Source organism: Nipponia nippon, unplaced genomic scaffold (assembly GCF_047370975.1).
Source record: "Nipponia nippon isolate SJK-2023a ecotype South Korea unplaced genomic scaffold, ASM4737097v1 scaffold_16, whole genome shotgun sequence".
Lineage (NCBI taxonomy): Eukaryota > Metazoa > Chordata > Aves > Pelecaniformes > Threskiornithidae > Nipponia > Nipponia nippon.
Genome location: NW_028262332.1, coordinates 9577995 through 9586006, shown reverse-complemented (window position 1 = coordinate 9586006; position 8012 = coordinate 9577995).

Below are 8012 nucleotides of genomic sequence, written 5' to 3'. Positions count from 1 at the left end.
GGTTCAGCGCTGTGAAGGGCTTTCCTCTGTTGTGCTGCAGGGTGTTTTAGACCACCATGGGAGGTTCATGCCCTTCAACCTGCTGTGGTCTAGGCATGAAATGAGATCTTTTCCACTTCTCCACCTGGGTTTCCTTGATGGGGGAACAGGAGGGATGCAGTTCTCTGACCTCCTCTCTGCCACAGTCAGGCTGTGCTGTGGCTCAGGAGCAGCTCCGCAGGAAGATGCTGTGCAAGGGGAAGCCTGGATGGGCTTTGAGGGGCTGATGGCTGTAGGACATGTGCCAAATGTCCTGCTGGAGGGCTTCCACACTTACACTGCTCCCAGGAGGGTGAGAGATGCCTCGCTGTCGCTGCTGCATTGCGGTAGGCAGCTCCCAAAGGCTTCCAGAAGACATGGGAGGTGCAGAGGGAGATGATCCTGGTTAACTGATGCAGAGCCCACTCTCATTGGGAATTAATGCAGAAAGGAATGTCTCAACCCGTGAACCCAGAGCAGCAGAGGTCAGAAACATGCCAAAGTGACCTGTTCAAGGGAGTGTGAAAGCCTGAGGACAGGAATTGGCTCAACAGCTGGTAAAATGGGAAGGACTGGGACAAGCAAAACTTAGACACCTCAAGGGAGAGACAGGTTTAGCCCTGACTCATCTGGGATCAGCTTGGCAGCTGTGGGACAACCCCATACCACTCTTCAGGGTTATGCCACATACCCGCTGGCTTTCTGAGGCAGGTTGACTTCACTTTCCACAACATTTTACTTGTTTAAAATATAGTGAATTAAAAAATATGTCAGTCTGGCAAGGGGAGGGAGGTGTTTTATCCTGCCATGTGAGTCTACTCCTGACCCAGAAGGTACCAGCTTTCTGCTTTAGGGGTCCCTCAGGAAAATCCTTCTTGTATCTTCTAACTCAAAGACTGTCTTTCTGCCTCCCTCCAACTGAGCGTGTTTTGCTTGCAACTTTAATGTACATCATGGGCAACTCAGCAGCTGGCAGATGAGCATGGCCTGTGCTGGTAAGTGTGGTTGTAAAAATTCCCTGGGATTTGTCTAATGAATTTGTGCTGCTTCTTACCTGGGAGCAAAAGTAGCCCTTCAGGCTGCAAGAAACTGAGATTCGAGGGTAGAAAAGAGAGACCGAAAGTAAAGTTTACAGGAGGGAAGGTGACTGTGTGCACGCGTGAGGAGTGTGCTGGAGCCGTCCTGAAGACAACATGGCTGCTGAGGTCTTCACCAGCGGGAACAGTCCCGTAAGGTGAGGCTGCAGCGAGCAGAAAAAGAAAAGCCTCCAACTTCAATAGGTGAGGTATATCACGTCTTTATTTACTCATGGGCGACTGCAACATGGGCTCCCCTTCCCCGTCCCTGTGTGCCATCTGCCGTGCTGGGTGATGGCGGTAACAACCCCTGTCTGGGTAAATACCCGTGGGTGGGGTCTTACGCAGGTGGATGAGCAGTGCCAGGCTGCTGGGTCCCACCGACACCATGCTGACCTGCTTCATCCCCCACGGGGCTGCAGGGGCCCGGGGAGCCGTGCCAGCTTGGTGTGCCCCGGCCATTCCTAGTGAGGACAATGGTGGCCGACAAGGCTCCAGCCCAGCCACAATCGCCCTGTTGTCTCCCCAGCAAGACAGTGTCGGCAAGCGCCCCTCGCTCCTGGCTCTGTCCGGGCAACTGCTGGGCTGGGGAGCGGTGGCTGGGCTGGGGAGGGTGAGCGCTCTCCTCCATGCCGCCACCTGCCATGACGCTGCCGGGCCATGTGCCTCCTGCCATGGCTTCGTGTGAAGCCCTCCTTCCCTGGCACCGCTTGTGCACCCAAGCTGGGCTGGGAGTCAGGGGCTGGGTGGGCAGGATGGCCCCTCATGTCTGCCTTCTCCTCGGGGCGGCTGCGGGCTCTGCAGGACGCACGTCCCGGCCTCATCCTGGTTGTTTTACCCCAGGCTTCTTCCCCCATGGTGGGAGAGCAGCCTGGCCCCGCACAGCCTCCATGGCGGCCTCCACCAGCGCCTGTGGGACACGGGGTGCCAGGGGTGCCTGGGGGCTGCACTGGGGACCCTCCAGCAGCCCTGTGGGGCCGGGGGTCCCCCAGACCACCCTGTGATTTCGGGGGTCCCCCAGGTTGGGCCCCGACAAGCCCTGGCAGCCATTTCTGAGCCAGCGCCGCCATCTAGTGACATGCGGCCAGGCTGCCCCTGCTCCCCCGGCGGGTCCCCAGGGCGGGTGGTGGCCATGTCCCTGTCCCCACCAGCCCCTCAGGGGGGAAACGAGGGGCTGGGGGGCCAAAGCCAGAGCCAAGTGCAGGCAAGCAGGAGCAGGCTTCCCTCCACGCCGTGTGCCTTTTGGGGTGAGGCAGTGCAGAAACACCAAAGTGCAAAACGGTGTTGGTTTATTATTCTTTTTACAAAAAACTCAATTCCTCGCAAGACTTTGGTGGGGAACCCGCCCCAATCCGAGGGCCTGGCTGCAGAAACCAGCCACAGCACCATTGCTCTCCCCGGTGTAAACTGGGGCATCTCCAGACCCTGCCTGGCTCCTCTTTCCTGGGGTGCGTGGGAGCCCCGAGCCCCATGTGTGTGGACCCGGCTGGGCGCCCTGTCTCCCCTCTGACTACCGCCTGCAAGCACGACAGGACAAGCCCAGCGGACGACCCCTACCATACAAATGCCCAAAGCGAGGGGCTCAGCCCCGTCCCCACACCCGGTCTGCCCAGAGCCACCAGCAGCGACCACCAAACCTTGCCTGTCCCCAGCCTCGGTGGCCCAAAGCCTTCCCACCCCACGCTGCTCCTTCACCGCATTCAGGGCCATCATTATATCTTTAACCCCTCTGTAACGTCCTCTTTCTGCCTCCATCTCTGAAAACTGAACAAAGGCATTGGCTGTCCTGCTGCCTGCAGGAGGGGGCACGGGCCAGCCTGTCTCTTGTCCCCCCTCCATTTTCCTCCCGCTGGCTGCCGAGAAAAGGGATTCAGCCGTGCCCACTGCATGTGAAAAGCCCCCGCATGCCTTGTGTTTTATGAAGGAAAATCTCCTTGGGAGAGCAGCCAAACGTTCCCAGCCTCCTGCTGGGTGTTTCAGACGGGCGCGCAGGAGGATGCGAGGGCACGGCGGTCCCGCGGGTGTGGGGGGAGAGCAGGGGGACGGGGATGGGAGCTGCTGGGCTCGGCAAAAGCTGCCATCAGGTTGCACTGGAGGACGACCAAGGAGGTCACTGCCATGCTCGGGTGGCCAGAGCCTGCTCTGTCTCTGCTGCCTCGAGGGAGGGAGTTTCACCATCGGGCTGGGGATGCTGAGCTCTGTGTACATCCCTCGGTAAAGGATGTGGAAAGACGGGGTCTGGCTGTGTCTGCTGTGACCTGGGCACTGGCTGGGCCGCTGAGGGCTGGGCAGCATCCCGTGTCCCCTCCATGAGACGAGCTCTGCAGTGCGCTGTGCTGGGGGGCAGCCCCGAGGAGGCTGGCTCTGCTGGTCCCTCTCCCGACTGGATTTTCTCCTTTATTATCCCCACACCTTTCCTTTCCTTTTCCTTTCTCTTTCCCCCTGGTCTCCTCACACATCCCCAGCACCTCTCCTGGACCACACAGCCCCATGCATTAGAAACCTTTCAGACCCAGTGACTATTTCAAAGGCAGCCAAGAGGCCCCCAGGGCTCCAACCCACCAAATCAAACTCAAATTTGCAGCTTATATGCAAACATAATGTATCTGGATGCGGGGGCTCTGCTGGCACACAGAGCAGATAAACAGAAACATGTGGCTGAGTGTGGAAGAGCAATAACCTCAGTTTCAGCTGAGAGCTGGGGTTTGTGGAAGGCTCTTAACCGGCAGCACCCAAAGTGAATTAATTACACCCGACTGCAGCTCCCATGGGCCCACGCACGAGGTCCTAGGCCCATGGCGGCAGCAGGGCTGCACTCGAGGGTGCAGGGGGAGAAATGGGGGGGAAACGGATGTTTCTACTCTGTAGCTGAACCGAAAACCGCAAGGACAAAGTCAGACAGGCTCAGACCCAAAGAGAGATTCTCTGCCACGTTTCCTTTTCTGGTTCATTCTGCAAACGTTGTGCTCCACACGAAATTAAAACCTTCCTTTCTTTCTTGGGGGCCATTTAATATCCTTTAAAGGCTTTTTCTCTTTCTTTTTAGGTTGGGACCAATTTCTCAGGGAAAATGCTGCTTCCCAAAAGCATGTTTCATATTTGAAAATGAAGAAACAAAACATTTAGCAGCTCCAGAATTAAACTTTTTATTGGCACGCCCTGTTGCAAAGTGTTTCACTGTTTTTATTGCATCCATCCTCCTTCCCCTTTCTCTGTGAAGCTGCTGCCTCAATCTGACCCACGTAAGCAGACAGCTTCACTCATTTTCAAACTTTGAATCTTGTGTTTGTAAAGCCAAGGAAACCTCTGCTATTAAACTGTTCAGCTCCTGCTAACGTGGCTCTCCCACTCCACCTTCCTGTTGCCTGGAGATGCTGCTCCTCCTTGCTTTATACATTTTCTCCTCTGAAGTTTCCTGAAATGTGTTTCTGAGGTTTAAAACAATGTCGAAAAAAGCCTCTGGATGCCCAGCACTTTCCCTGCTGCCTTTTGCAGCCCAGATGCTGTGGTGTGTGACCCCCAGGTGGGGACCCAGCTGTGCAGCGGTGGCAGGGGCGAAGCAGCCCTGCAGCAGCTTGGGACGTTCCCTGGAGAGCCGTCTCCTGCCTGTACTGTCTGGAGGGGCAATGGGATACAGTGATTTTTCTGTACAAAAATCACACCCCATTTCCAGACTCTTTCACCCCCCCCCCAAAGCGGATAGGGTGAAGGAGGGAAAACCTTCTCCAGCAGCTATCTCCTACCCTCCCGGCTGCCTCTCCCTCTGGAGAGCGGTGGCATGTGAAGGGCAATCACTACGCTCCCTCGCTCTGGGGTTTTCCTGCTGGAAAGTCCCCTTGGTGGATGGCACAGAGCGTTGAGACAGGTGCTTTTCCGTCGGCGATCTTTGATGCAAACTGCCCTAACAAGTGAGCGAGCAGCCACGGTGGGGTGTGCTTTTCCTTCCTAACCATGCTGGGAGAGAGCGGGTGCAGGCAGATGCAGGCAGCATGTACAGGCAACTCCCCTCCGCCCAAGGAACTGCATGGGTGTCTCTCCATTTCCCGACTCTTGCTCTTGCTTCCTCGTCCTCATCACATCATGGTCTATATTTAGTTCCAGACATTGCAAACCCTTTTGCACGACTCCCGCGGAGCGCCTGGCAGGATCAGGGCTGGGATTTCTTATGGTAATTCTTTGGGCTGGGAACACCCCGTTCAGTATTAATAACAAATAATGAGGGCAGTTCCTGGAGCACAAGATAATTATCCCTACCACGCTGGGGCCTTCGTTAAAGGTCTGCCTCCACACGAACAAGCAGGCTTTAGCTGGCGCAGCCGATGAGAATGATCCAAGGAAAACCTCCCACGGCCACCGGAGGAGGGCAGAAGGAGGCAGGGGGATCGGGGCCCCACCGAGTCATTTGGAATCTCCTCTGATCAGCCTGTGTGTCCCAGCTTTGTGTCTGAGCTCCTGCGTGGCCCTGGGGACGTGGCTGCCTGGCGTGGCAAGCTGGCGGCTCTCAGCAGTCACGTAGAGCTTCCCTGTGCACAGCTTGCGGAGGGCTTGGGCTGCGACCCCTGCCCCCTCATCCTGTGGCTCTTGGGGTACCCGGCCCGCTGCCCAGCCCCTCCTTTCCAGGGATGCCTTTTGGAAAGTGCATTTTCCCACACCATTCCTTCACACCAGGAATAGAAAAAAAGGGAGATAAGGGGTTGCATGGGATGGCTCACTTTCCGCTCCACATCAAAGCCCCTTGTTTATCGCCAGGTCCCGGCTGGGTGCGGGGCTGCTCGCCGGCTGTTTTTAGACAGGCTGGGAGGAGAAGGGGTCAGGGTCTGTCTCACTTGGTGACTTGGCCAAGGTCTGTGGTTTAACCACTGAGCAGCACTGCCTGCAGCCCTGTCATAACCGCTCTGCCCTCCAGGTCCCCTTGAGTGACCGAGCCTTGCCAGGTGGATGGCCAGGGACCTGCTGCTGGGGTCCCATTGCCCTGCGGTGATGGGACAGGGCAAGGAGGGAACTGTGGGTCCAGGCAAGGTTGTAAGCGAAGATCTTTCCTTCTCAGTGTAAGATGGTCTCGTGGGTGGACCTGCGGGCCTCCAGCTCCCGTGGCCCATCCAGCATCAGGAAGATGGATGGGTTCAGTATAGAGAGGAGGCAGCAGGGCAGAGTTGAGCACATTTAGGAGGAGGATGAAGCACAGCAGGGGGTTAAAAGTCAACCTCTTTCCCCCTCCCAGCTCCTCCTGGTCAGAGAGAACTTTTCCAAGGTTATCAGCTGGGGTCAGCTGCTGGGAGGAAGGCGATGAGAGGCGGGGGGCCGGGGGCAGCAGCGCGGCCGTGCCCGCCAGGCGTGGGGGCTCAGCCCGGCTCTGCGAGAGCCACCCCTCCGACCTGACTGCTGCCTGCAATGGCGCACAGGGAGACAACAGCGTGACCTTGGGGTACAGTTACTGTAAGAGACATCCTTACGCTGCTCCCCAACAGCCGCCTGGGAAAGGGCACACACTAATTCATGAATATAGAAATACTGAGGGGGGAACCAAACCTCCCAGCTGGTGGGAGCAGGACAGCAAAGAAAACGCAGGGCTTTCTGTGCAGTCCGTGTTGCCAGTGGGCTCCCAGCATCATTGGTGGGGACCTGGCCCTGTTGTCCACGACACTGTACAAATGCCATCGAGGCACAACTCGCGCCTTGAGTCCTTGCATCCTGCCCAAGTTTTTGCACCGCAGCCAATCAGCCCAGCTCCAGGGGAAGCTCTGCGGAGCCCTCTTGGCTCGGTGGGTGTGAGATGAGGACCAGACTCTGCTGCAGTTTCCCTGTTTTGATGTTGTTAATGTGACAAATTGAATTAATTAAGCGCATTTGGAGAAGGCTCTGATGTTCCTTCTCTTTCAAGGGTTTTTACTTCAAAGGAAGGCAAACAACGAGAGCATCTCCTTCCCTGAAGTGCCTCGGCGTATCATGTCAAGGCAGCCCTACTCTGCTGACCCCAGGCCTGGGACACATCCTGCCCTCCCACGGCCAGAGATGGAAACCCACAGTGGAGCCACAAGCTCTCCCGTCAGTTTGCAGGGTGCTGTCTCAGGCCCCACGCAACTCACAGCCCAGGGAAGATGCTCCAGGATTTTCAGGAAAACTGTTTGTATGCAGGTGGCTGCCAAATCTGAGGTCTAGCCCACAACAGCCATGTCAGAAACATGCCTGGAACTCATCTGCTTCCCACGTGGGAGCTCCCCATTGCCCACTGGACCTGCTGTCCCCCCAGCTCTGCCCCAACACAGCCAGCGAAACGCAGCCCCGTGCCAGCGAGCAGCTTCTGACTCACTTGCTCTGAAGGGCTCAACCCGCTGGCTGTGACATGCGAGTCTGGAAACTTCGGGAGAACAAACTGGCTTTTTTTAAAGCCCCCAAGAGGCTGAGGAGATGTTTCACACTTGTGCTGGATTTGTCCTCACAATGTTTTGGAGTGTTTGGTAGCAAAATAAGGCTGTTACAGGGCTCTCTTTGCATCTGCATCCTTTGCCTGGATATCTTTCAGAGTCTCTTGCCCCAGTTTGCTCATTTTGTGACGATGGCCTTCAAAGCCCCTCCGGAGAGGACGGCAGCTGCGAGAGGGGCACCCACATGCACTGGCAAAGAGCAAAAGGGTTTTAGAGCTGGAGGAAGCGCTATTCTTTATACAAAATAGCACCTGGGAGCATTGCCCTGTGGCCACGGAGACAGCCCTGCCCCAAGGAGCCTCCAGAGTCTCCCCAGGCAAAGGCAGATTGTGGCTCACCCGGAGAGGCAGAGGCATGCAGCGGGGACGAGTGCCCTCGCTGCCCCCTCATGCACCCTCTTGCACATCAGGGCCGATGTGTTACCAGCTCACTGCCCTCCGCAGTGCCCCAGGATGAACAGGAATTGGCTTCTCGGCGACATTCAACAGCAGCC